The sequence below is a fragment of the Protopterus annectens genome, chromosome 10.part0 (assembly GCF_019279795.1).
Source record: "Protopterus annectens isolate FY-2018-M chromosome 10.part0, PAN1.0, whole genome shotgun sequence".
Classification (NCBI taxonomy): Eukaryota; Metazoa; Chordata; order Ceratodontiformes; family Protopteridae; genus Protopterus; species Protopterus annectens.
Window position 1 is genome coordinate 1,703,010,424 of NC_056744.1, and position 13,204 is coordinate 1,703,023,627.

Below are 13,204 nucleotides of genomic sequence, written 5' to 3' on the forward strand. Positions count from 1 at the left end.
TTGCATAGTCATGTCATGTGACTGCCTGCCACACCACCTCCACTAACATCTCTTCCTAAAGTTCTAAACAATGTAGGCAGGCTTTACAGGAAAAAAAGTAAGTGGAAATAATTAAAAAAAAAAAAAAAAGTGTGTTTAGTGAGTTTCGCAAATAGCATTGACAAAATCCAGGGGGGTGCAAGTGCACCCCCTTGCACCTGCCTGCGGGCCCCCTTGCCTGTGTCCCAAGGTCTCTTATCACAATTTTGGTGTTAAGTAGACTACTGCCTATGTGGTAGTTCATGGATACAGAGTTTTTACCAAAAGAGATGGCAATGTACTTGGCATTGAGCTTGAGGCCATGGCTTTGACACCAGTCATCTGTCTCAGTGAGGCCCTTTTGTAGGATGTCCACATTGTTAGGGGGTTTGATTATGGCTCCTAGTTTGCAGTCATCTGCGAACTTCATTAGCCAAAGACCTTCTGTGTTAGCCTGTACTTCAGCGAAGTAGATACCAAACAGGAGAGGACCCAGGAGTGAACCCTGTGGTTTTCCACTTGTCACTGGTCTGAAGTTGGATTTGGAGTCTGCTACTTTCACAGTGTGGGTTCTGTCAGTGAGCCAGTTGACAGCCCATCTTGTGACATAGGGATTTATACCTAGTTTAGTGAGTTTATCTATAATTCCAGAGTGGAAGATGGTGTTAGAAGCCTTGGCAAGATCTAGATAGGCTGTGTGAACCACCTTACCCTCATCTACGGCTTTGGTGACCACTTCAAAGAAGTCCATCAGGTTTAGGAGACCTGATCTGCCTTTTACAAATGTGAACTGGGTGTGGTCCAGAGTTTGGAGATTACCAATGTCATTGTTTATAAGTTCCATGATGATACGTTCCATAGCCTTGCAGACCAGGCTCATCAGGCGAATGGAGTGGTAGTTCCCAGGGTCCGTGGTGGCTCCTCCTTTGTGGAGTGGGATGAACATCACTGTGCGCCATTCAGTGGGCACAAAGCCTGAGGTAAGGCTATGATTGAACATGGTACTTAGGTGGGGTGCCAGTTCATTCTGTAGTTCATGTAGAACACAGCGTGGGATGTTGTCAGGTTTCATGGATGCTGTGTTCTTGTTTTGGAGAGTGAGGTTTTTACCTGTGCAGCCATGATTACAGGAACTTTACATTCTTCCGGTATAGAGATGGGCCCTTTAGGGGGTGAGAGGGGGGTAAAGTTAGCACTGAACCTATCTGCCAGGATGTTGGCAATATTAGTTGGTTCTGTATATTTAGTGCCATTGTGGTGTAACTCAGAGCAGATCTGAGTGTGCCATTGAGATTTTTGACATGGCTATAGAATGCTTTGTGGTTGTCTTTAGAATCAGTGGCAATTTTGTTTTCATAACTAGCTTTAGAGAATTTTATGAGGGATCTCAGCTTCTTACTGAGGCTAACCAGGGAGTTCCTCCAATTGTGGGATTTTACTTTTTTTTTTTTTTTTTTTTTTTTTTTTTTTTTTGCAACAATTTCATTCTTCTGTTGTAGAGTTTATTTATGGCAGGGGACCACCAAATTGGCTTCCTTTTTTTGGAGGATAGCATCTTGGTTCTGTTAGGGGTTGCACAGTCCATGCACACGTGTAAGTGCTTATAAAGTGCATTTGTGTAGGATTCAGCAGTTGTACCTCTATTGTCCGTCTGCATGGGTGTTGTAAAGTTTGCCACTTCTGTCTTAAGAAGCGTGAAGTTGGCTTTGGAGAATTTTTTTATGGTGGTTTCCCTAATGGGGGTGGGGGTGGGGGGGTGTGGATGTCTAGGGTGATTAGCTTGTGGTCGGATCTGACCAACGAGGAATTGACCTCTGGTGTGGAACACCGGTTGCCCATGTTGGTAATGACCAGGTCTAAGATATTGCTGCCCCTGGTGGGGGTGTAGATAAGTTAATCCAAGGCATTGGAAATTATGAATTCCAGAAAACGTTGAGCAAAAGAGTTGGTACAAGAGTAGTTTTCCCAGTCAATGGAGGGTAGTTGAAATCACCCATTATTAGAGTGTTAGGTTGTACCCTAATATTCTCCAGTGTATCAAGAAATGAGGAGTGGGAGTCCTGGGGCATGGTAGGGGATCTGTAGCAAGCTACAATTTGGATTGCGATCTTGCCCAGAGTTAGTTGCACTTGGATAATCTCGGATGCATTATGCTGAGCAACTTGCCTGGAGGTGTGGATATCCTTAATGAATATGGACACGCCTCCACCTTTAGTGTTTCGGTCCAGGTTAGGTGGCCAAAAGGTGTGGTATGAATTATAGCCTGGTAATGCAGGGGTGGTCTCTGGAGCCTTGAACCAGGTCTCTGTCACTGCACAGATGTTGATGTTCTCCATTTTAAAAAGTGACTCAAGTGACTGCATTTTGAGTTTTAGACTTCTAGCATTGAGTAGCATTACCCTCAGATTTTGCTTGCTTGTACCGGTTACTGTGGTGAATTTGTCATTTGAACCTTGCCTAAAAAAGGCACCATGGGGTGGCAAGAGCCTTAGCTAGTATCTGGAATCCCAGGGGTGACAGGTGCAGGCCATCTCTGGCAAAGCATCGTGGTCTGTCAATCATGTCATTCCAGGCAGACCTTAGAATGCCACCAGGAGCTTAGCCAATTGCAAGATGTTTTTAAAAGTAGAAGCTGACAGGGTTAGAATTGGATCAGAGGGTGCAGGCTTTGCACTTTTATGTGTTGCCTTTGCTATTGTATTCTTTCCATCATTTCCAGTCAATGCCCTGAGTGTTTTTTTTAAGGCAGTTAAAATATAATGAGAAATTTTATTTAGGATGGTGATAAAACATGTTTCCCATGGAAGAAGCTGGTACTGTCCAAAGACGTAGAAGGCTAAAGTGTTACAAATATGTTATTTGTATGTCAATGCTTTGCAGTTTAAATTATTCTTGTTGTTAACTATGAGATCTTGTGATGCCAAATGAAGGAAATTAACAAGTTTGCCCAGTACTGTGGTAAAATGTTTGCAGTGGCGGCTGGTGGCTTCAAATCAAAGGGGGGCTGCAGGAGACAGCTGAATGGTGGGGCCAATGGGAAGGGGTGGAGCTATGCTAAAAAATGCAAAAACGGGGACTTTAATTAAATACGCTGCCCTGGGTGCCAAACTGTCATTATGAGAGTCCAATTAAGACAAAATGAAGTGTAGAAGAAGAAAAATATTTCAATGCATTGGCTACATGATAGCTTACTTAATATCTAGATGGAAACAAAAGGTTGTGAGGCATGAAAATTAAATTACTTTTTAAATACATTACTGGAATGCCAGTCAAAATCAAGTATAAAAAAAAACCAAGCAGCACTCAACTCAAACCACTTCTTGCACTGCAGTTCTAATTATAATTCATATTCAGCTTTATAAAAGTACCAAGCAACATGCTGAAAGTAGCAATCTCTGTGATATCCCCACTTGTAAGAATATTTTTTATCGAAAAAAGACCTGCTGCCTGACAACAACTATCTACTTGTTTCATGGGGAAAACATGATCAAAGTAAAAAATGAACAGCAAGCAAGCTCAAGATAAGTTGCTTAAGGGATTACTGCACAGGTTATGGACCACAGGTGATTGATTAGCATTCTGTTTAGTTTACGTGTAAAGCCTGCAAAGATGACTGCAAGTCTCCAACAAATGTAATGAACTTCGGAAAATACTGTAATCCTGTCCTTTATTTCAAATACTGTCATATGCATTTCAATACCTAAGGCTTATACGCAATCTAGTTATGTAATTATTCTCTGCATGGTTTGAAGATAGGTGAAGGCTGGCAGCCTAGCTAGATAGAATTTTGTAGATAATTATGTCATTTGTAAATATTAATGTAAACCACAGGCTGGTTCTCTTAAATGTGAAAAGACTGTATTGGATGTTGAACTGGAAAAAAATGTAACAACAGTGCACTCTGCTGTAAGAAAGCTGATAAGTCAAGCATTGTGAAACTCTTTGATCTAAAACTCAGAGCCGAGATGTCTAGACAGAGGCATTCTGCCTATTGTTTTGAGGCCAGAGTTAATGGCTAGAATTTACATGTATAATTTATTTTATTGCTCTGGCTTCCTGACCAGCAACAAGATCAAAAGGGCTTAAACCTCTGAGTTTCTGTTAGCCTGGAAACCAGAAAGAAATTATGTAATCTGAAATGAATCAGTGGTACTGCATTATAAATTAAGGACAGAGAAACTCAGAGCATTTTGCATTTTGTCTTGAGAACATCTAACATCACCAGCACTGTCTTGCTCTATATGTAAGTTTATTTTAGAACTGTGTTTTCTCTTCGTTATAGCTAGGAAATAAGATTAGCTTATTTGTTTTTCTGTATTGATGTCAGAACTATTCTACTGTGTTATTTTATGCATTTTCCGGTGTCTGAACTCTTAACTAACACTGTGTATTAAGAAGCATTGTCTTGTGTTTTTATTATTTATTATTAAATATTTTTAAACCTTTCAACTGTGTCTGTTTTGGGTAGAGATAATTTAAGCTCTAGAGTAGATTTTATATATATATATATATATATATATATATGTATGTGTGTGTATGTACATATATATATATATATATATATATATATATATATATATATATATATATATATATATATATATATATAGGCCTACTTTGGTCGAAATTCACTTGACTAAGCACACTTGACTGAAAGCTTGTTTCACTGAAAACTCATTTGGTCAAAACTCATTTTGTCAAAAGTTATATATGGCCTTTTTCCCACTGTAGTGCGATCCTGGAGTTAGAATATAAAGTAAGGAGGTGTGGGAGGCACAGCCCCCCACCTATTTTAAATGTTTTTAACTACAGACAAGTATATTGACAAGTGCAATGAATAACTCTTTCCAAAAGACAATATAAACTCAAACTATGTGGGGGGCTACACCTCCCTCCCCCCCCTCCCAATATGGGGGGCTGCGCCTCCCCTTACTTTATATTCTAACTCCAGGATCGCAGTACAGTGGGATAAAGGCCATATATTACTTTTGATGAAATGAGTTTCGGCGAAATGAGCTGTCAGTGAAGTGAGCTTAGTGAAGTCAGTTTTGACCAAATGTGTTTTCAACCAAACGAAGTTGGCCCATATATGTATGTATGTATATGTGTACATATATGTGTACTCCCCAGGAGTGCCTGTGTGGTTGTATATAACTCTTATCTCAAAGTGCATGTGTGTGTGTGTCGGCTACTTGGGCAGGGACACGAAGCACTGGTTGGACAGAGAGGGTGCTGGAGGTTTTAGCTTGCCCACTAGGCTGAGATCTGAACTCTACAGCTGTGCCAGTGGGGAGCCTTATTGGGGGCCTGGAGAGAAAGGGAGAAACCAGCCCCAGACTTACTGTGATCTCGGTGTGCTCTTAAGGCAAACTGTACTTTACTGTGTCTGTATTTATTATCCTTCCCCTATATGGATTCCCCTCACTGGTGTTAGTGGTGAGGATTGAGGCTCCTTGATTGCTGGGCCAGTGCACTGGTGTCACATATTAATTGTTTGGCATTGGTGGGATATCCACACCACATATTAATTTGTTGGCAAATACTAGTTGGTTTATAGTGGTATGTGTAGTGAATTTCTGTAGCTTGTGTACAGTGGTCACTGAAGATATTTTTGTACTCTGAATCAGCCACAAAAACACCTTCAGTGGTCACTGAAGGTGTTTTTATACAATAAATCAGCCACACAGTGAATACTCAGAGTTCAGATCACAATTATTTTATTTCTTTTGTTAGCTTAGTTAATCAGGGAGAGCAGGCAAGCATGTCAGCAGAGGAGTATGGAAAACTGACAAAGAGCTAGTTGGCTCAGATGTGCCAGGCTAAAGGACTGGTGCAGGGAAACCTGACTAATGCAGACATGATTGCAACTTTGGTCACAGCTGCATCAGAAAACAGCAACCAGCAGGATGATCAAACTGGCCATGGAGATGTACAACACTCAGGGAATGGACAGCCCAACCTTTGTGCAGAGGACTTACAAATACATTTGGAGCTAAAGAGACTTGAGTTGGAAGCCAGGCATTTGGCAATGGAATCTGTGGAAATGGAGTGGCAGAGGCAGCACAAAAAGGAGATGCTGACTCTTCGGCAGAGTCATGGAGGTAATGGGGAAGGGAGTAACTGGACCCCAGAAGCACAAAAGGTCAGTAAATTTCTACTGCAGTTTACAGAGGGGATAATTTTGATAGTTTCATTCATGTGTTTGAGAGAGTATGTAAATAGTATGATGTTGACCAAAAGCTCTGGGTACGGTTCCTGACCCCCTTACTCCTTGGTAAAGCTGTAACTGTGTTGTCTAAACTCACTTATTATGAATATTTTGATTATACTGCTGTTAAGAATTACTTGTTAGAATTTTTTAAGCTAACACCTGAAACTTCTAGGAAAAAGTTTTGTGAGCATAGACGTAAGGCAGATGAAAGTGTGTGTGAATATGCTGCTGAACTGAGCACTTATTTGCATAGGTGGGTGAGTGGATGTCAGGTCACCACTTCTGAAGGTCTGGCAGAACTTTTGGTGAGGAACAAGGCCTTAGCACTTTGCCTGAGGACATGAGGATCTGGCTAGCTGATAGACAATGTGCTACTTCAGTGGAGTTGGTGAAGAAGGTAGACCTATACCTAGCAAGTAGGGCATCCCTGAACAGGAAAGGGACCCCAGTACTGCTCATGGGTCTAAAGGAACCGATGGTGGGCAGCCCAGACTGCCCCAACAGAATCTGCCAGTAGCAGGGGAAGCCACTAGTTCAGGTACATGTCCAGGACCTAGGGTTAAATGTTTTGAATGCAACCAATGGGGCCATGTGGCATGCAGATGTCCAAGGAGGCGAGGTGGGGAATAAAAGGTGAGGGAGCCAGTAAGTGGGAAAGACAAAATGCCAATAGTAGGTTGTCTTGAGACAACAGGGGTACCAAACTACCATCCTACAGATGTCCTGATAGGGAAAGATTTGGATGAGGCAGTACCATGTGTTTATGCAGTTACATGCAGTCATACTTTGAGACAACCATGTGGGTCTGCAGTTATACACAGTCAATCTTTGAATCAAGCATGTGGGTCTGGTAGCCTGGGGGAGACCAAGACAGACTTCATACTTGCAGCCAGGACTGGTGAGGTGGTTACTTCACAGAGGGAGCTACTCTGTAGCAGTGAGATGGAATGTGAGCCACAGCTGCTCGTGGGTACTGACGTTCCCTTGGACAGAGTGACTACAAAGGTAGAGGTGAGTAGTAGTACCCAGGATGACAGTGAGGCACCACTGTCAGAGAATGCCAGACTTCCTGTGGAATAGGAGCTGGGAAGGGTTACAAAGAGAGAGCTGAGACAGGCTCAGCTCTCAGACCCTACATTACAAGGCCTGAGGCAGGTTGCTAGTGAGGCACCTAATTCTCAAGGGAAGGGAAACTCTGTATACTGGGACAAAGGGTTACTGTATAGAGAGTGGACCCCTGAGGGAGGTCTAGAAGGTGAGAGGGTACAGCAGTTGTTAGTGCCTAGAGCCTACCATCTGGAGCTTCTGGTCATAGCCTATGGTATTCCCTTTGCAGATCATATAGGCATAAAACATACAAAAAAACTTATTATGCAGAACTTCTATTAGCCTGGAATTTCCAAAGATGTAACAAGGTACTGTAGGCCCTGTGAGCAGTGACAAAATGTAGGAAAGGCAGGAGACAAGGTGAGAGCTACTTTGATGCCTTTGCCTGTAATTTAGGAGCCATTTCAGAGTGTAGCTATGGATATTGTGGAGCCCCTGAGTACCCGAAGTTCCACAGGGAAAACGTATATCCTAGTGGTAGTGGATTATGCTACAAGATACCCTGAGGCAGTGGCTTTGTCCTCCATTGAGGCAGAAAAGGTGGCAAGTGCTTTGTTAGAGATTTTTAGCAGGGTAGGTTTCCCAAAAGAAATGCTGACTGACAGAGATGCCAGTTTCATGTCAGACCTGCTGGCTTGTCTGTAGAAGTCTTGTGGGGTGAAGCACCTGAAGACCACCCCCTACTATCCCCAGACTAATGGTCTTGTTGAGAGGTTAAACTCTACAATCAAGTCCATGCTACGGGCATTTGCAGACCAATCTAAGAGGGAGTGGGACAAATATTTGCCCTATCTGTTTGCTTACAGAGAGATTCCCCAGGAATCCAGAGTTTTCATCCTTTGAGTTGCTATATGTGCATAGGGTGAGGGGACCTCTAGATTTAATTTGTGATGAGTGGGAAGGTGAGTGTGAAAGTCACAAGAAGTCTGTTGTGGCATATGTTCTAAACCTCAGTAGAATGCTCAGGGAACTCATGGGCTTGGCCCAGGAAAACCTAGCAGAAGCCCAGCAGCAGAAAAAGGTCTGGTATGACAGGAATGCTTGAGCTAGAGAGTATGCTGTAGGGTAACAGATAATGGTTCTCTTTCCTGTCAGACAAAACAAGCTGCAAGCAGCTTTGGAGGGACCCTACAAGCTGGTAAGAAAGGTAAGTGATGTTAACTACATGGTGGAACTACTAGGCAGGAGGCAGGGGCACAGATTGTACCATGTTAACATGATGAAACCTTACCATGATGGGGAGGCCCTTGTGTTGAGCATTTGCAGTGGATTGTAGGAGAGTCTGAGGGAGATCTGGTGACTGATCTCCTCAGTGAGGCTCGGACTGAAACCTCAGTGGAAGGGATAGCAATGTCCCAGCAGCTATCTCCTACCCAGGTTTGAGAAATCCGAGCAGTGCTACAGATGTTTTGGGACATGTTTACTGGGAAACCAGGGTGCACCCACCTGGTGCAGCACCAGGTGGATACAGGACCCCAAAGGCCTATTAAGCAGGCCCCTTATAGGGTGCCTGAGAGAGTCAAACAGACTGTAAGGGAGGAGATACAGGAAATGTTGTACCTAGGGGTAATTCAAGAGCCCAACAGTCCCTGGGCCTCCCCAGTGGTGCTCATGCCAAAGAAGGATGGCAGCACAAGGTTCTGTGTGGACTACAGGAAATTTAAATAGTCACACACAGTCAGATGCTTACTCCATGCCTAGGACAGATGAGGCCCTAGAGCAGCTGGGTGGGGCCAAGTATTTTGCAACCATTGATCTTACCAAGGGTTACTGGCAGGTGCCCTTGACTCCCAGTGCTAGAGAGAGAGATAAGCCTTTGTGACTCCTTTTGGCTTGTATGAGTTCACAAAGATGCCCTTTGGGATGAAAATTGCCCCAACAACTTTCCAGCGGCTTGAAAATCATATCCTATCAGGAGCAGGAGGGTTTCCCTTGCTTATCTAGATGATATTGCCATCTACAGCCATTCCTGGCAAGAGCACCTTCAACATGTCATGGAGGTGCTGGGCAGACTACAGAGGGCAGGGTTGACCATTAAGCCCAGCAACTGTCAGGTGGATATGGCATAGGTCTCCTACCTGGGACACAGAGTGGGGAGTGGCAAGATCAGGCCAGAACCTGCCAAAGTAGAAGCCATTCAACAAAATTCCAGGATGGTTGAACGGAAGCAATAATTCCAATGCTGTTGCAGAAAAGATCAAGTTTATTCCACTCCAAAACACGAACCACAAAGTGTAACACAAGCGCTTTCACTCGGATCCTACCGAGCTTTATCAAGTGACAATGAAAATAGTAAAAATAACGCTTTTTATATGCATTCGCTTAATTGCGAATTGATTCATTAAATATTTAAATGATTTCTTAAAGTTACAATGTTTCATAATTACTTGCAAATATTTGATTAAAAGTCTGATCATTATTTCATACATTGTATCCTGATAACCTACAGTACTGTGTTGTTTAGAATTAAGGTAGTAATTTTTGTTTCTTTAAACAACATAAACTTATGCAATACATTTAATTACATCATGTCCAAATCTAGATCAGTGCAACATGTTAAAATTGTTCTTTCTGTACATAATCATCTTAGAAAGTAAACGAAAAGGGGGGAGAGAGAGAGAGAGGTTTTTAGATTATATTAATTCCACAACCGGTTTTCTTCATTTCACTCATGTTGTAAGTGAAACAAACTTAAATTATTTGGATGTTACTATCTACAAGGATGAAAATACAAAACAGTTTCATTCCAAAATTTTTCGGAAGCCAACTTTTTCGAATTCTTTGCTACATTTTACCAGCCAACATCCCTTTTACCAGAAAAAAGGGATTGTAAAAGGACAATTGATTAGGGCCAGTAGAATGTGTAGTAAAAAAGACGATTTTGAGGATGAAATCACCAAACTGCATAGTATGTTTTTGAAGCGTGGATATCCATTGGACCTATTATCCACCCTTACACAAGAAGTCATCAACCTAAGAAGTAGTTCTTACAAACCCCTAATAGGTGTTGGCCTCACAAACTCAATGCAAGATTCAATGAGGAAAGAAAATACAGGAAAAGGTTGTGGTTTTGCATACACTTTTTCCAATGACAACATTGGGATAGAACAGTCTATACTGAAACATTGGTCTATTCTAAAAATACACGATGATTTTAACTCTATACTGGAAAACAAACCACAATTTATCAGAAAGAAAGGCCCCAACCTCAAAGAAATATTTGAGAGAAGACCACACCTACAAGCCAATAGAAATGGTGCTAAAAAAGGAACTTACAAATGTGGGGCTTGTAAACAATGTTATATGATAATCCATGACTCCCATTTATTCTTGAAGGCAAGAAATTTCGACATTAAGTCACAGGGACATTACACTTGCAGCACAAAAGGAGTAGTGTATTTAGGACTATGCACCACGTGCAATAGTTTCTATATTGGAAAGACGGAGAGAGAGTTCAGGAAAAGATTATATGAACACTCTTACGACATAGAGAAAAAGAAGGAAAACAATGCCTTTTACAAGCACTCATTAAATTGTCCAAATTACAAACTTAAATTTATAATTCTTGAACAAGTGTTACAGAATGAAAGGGGTGGAGACTGGGAAGCTACTTTGGAATCCAAAGAATTAACCTGGCAACTGAGATTAGATGCGAATAAAACCCCAGGTTTAAATGATACTCTAAGTATAAGCTCAGTTTTAAAACTAAGGAGAGCTAAACTTTAGCATGCAGTATAGGAAGATTCCTATATTTATTGATTCATTCCCTAAAACTAAATTTTAATATATTTTAAAACAGTTTTTAGATAAATGTTCTTTTTTAGTATATTTATTATATATTTATACATGTTTTGCTGCTATACACTTTTTATTATGTTTTTGGCTGATTGACGGATTGTAAACTTCATGTGGTTTATTTTATGACACCTAATACAATTTATTTCCCTTTACCCTGATATTCTTTCCTTTCCCCCCCCTCTCTCCCCCCTCTCTCTCCCCCCTTTTCGTTTACTTTCTAAGATGATTATGTACAGAAAGAACAATTTTAACATGTTGCACTGATCTAGATTTGGACATGATGTAATTAAATGTATTGCATAAGTTTATGTTGTTTAAAGAAACAGAAATTACTACCTTAATTCTAAACAACACAGTACTGTAGGTTATCAGGATACAATGTATGAAATAATGATCAGACTTTTAATCAAATATTTGCAAGTAATTATGAAACATTGTAACTTTAAGAAATCATTTAAATATTTAATGAATCAATTCGCAATTAAGCGAATGCATATAAAAAGTGTTATTTTTACTATTTTCATTGTCACTTGATAAAGCTCGGTAGGATCCGAGTGAAAGCGCTTGTGTTACACTTTGTGGTTCGTGTTTTGGAGTGGAATAAACTTGATCTTTTCTGCAACAGCATTGGAATTATTGCTTCCGTTCAACCATCCTGGAATTTTGTTGTTCTTGGTTTTTGGCATTTTTAACTTTGTTCTTAGAAGCCATTCAAGCATGGCCTGCACCTGTTACCAAAATGTAGGTGAAGGCATTGTTAGGGACAGCAGGGTACTAAAAAAAGGTTTGTCCACAGTTATAGCACCATAGCTGCTCCCCTCACAAACCTGACCAGGAAGAACCGGACAGATAAGTAGTGTGGACCCTAGCATGTGAGCAGGCATTCCAGGAGCTTAAGGAAGCTTTGGTAGGACCGCCTGTGTTAGGCAGTCCAGATTACAGCAAAAAAATTGTTGTGCAGGTGGATGCTTCAAACCATGGGGTGGGAGCTGTATTTAGCCAGATTTCTTTGGAGGAAAAAGAGCACACAGTGGTTTATCTCAGTCATAGGCTCCAACCCAGGGAGGAATGCTATGCAGCTGTCGAAAAGGAATGTCTAGCCATAGTGTGGGCACGGCAGAAACTTCAGCTTTATCTGTATGGAAGAAAATTTACTGTAGTGACAGATCAGAATCCCCTAAAATGGTTAAACAGCCACTAAAATGCCAAGTTGCTAAGATGGACCATAGGATTGCAAGCATATGATCAGTGCAGCACCGCAGTGGGATTAGCAATGTCAATGCAGATGAGTTCTCAAGACATGGAATGGGGTAAGGTATACACAGGTAGACCTAACCCTCTCAAGCAATGTTTCTAAAAGGTCACTTGAAAAACTAGCTTGATTTATCCTGGGGGGGGGGGTGAAGATAGGTGAAGGCTGCCAGGCTAGCTAGATAGAATTTTGTAAATAATTCTGTCATTTGTAAATATTAATATAAGCCACAGGCTGGTTCTCTTAAATGTAAAAAGACTGTATTGGATGTTGAACCTGAAAAAATGTAATAACAGTGCACTGTCCTGTTAGAAAGCTGTTAAGTCAAGCATTGTGAAATTCTTTGATCTAAAACTCAGAGCTGAGATGTCTAGATGGAGGCATTCTACCTATTGTTTTGAGGCTAGAGTTAATGGATAGAATTTACATGTATAATTTATTTTATTACTCTGGCTTCCTGACCAGTTGCAAGATCAAATAGGGCTATTAACCTCTGAGTTTCTGTTAGCCTGGGAACCAGAAAGAAATGATGCAATCTGAAATGAATCAGTGGTACTGTGTTATCAATTTAAGGACAGAGAGACTCAGTGCATTTAGCATTTTGTCTTGAGAAGATCCAACATTACCAGCACTGTCTTGTGCTAAATGCAAGTTTATTTTAGAACTGTGTTTTCTTTTAGAAATACCTAGGAAATGGGAAGATTAGATTAGTTTTTCTGTATTGATGTCAAAACTATTCTACTGTATTATTTTATGCATTTTCCTTTGTCTGAACTCTTGACTAGCACTGTGTAGTAAGAAGTACTGTCTTGTCTTTT

The 13,204-nt window shown here is 41.1% G+C and overlaps 1 protein-coding gene across 1 annotated transcript in view; it reads left to right on the top strand.

The window, feature by feature from the left end:
• The window catches only part of LOC122813924 (zinc finger protein 665-like), a 124,885-nt gene that overhangs the window by 47,216 nt on the left and 64,465 nt on the right, over positions 1-13,204 (top strand). The gene's annotated exons all lie outside the window — the stretch shown is intronic.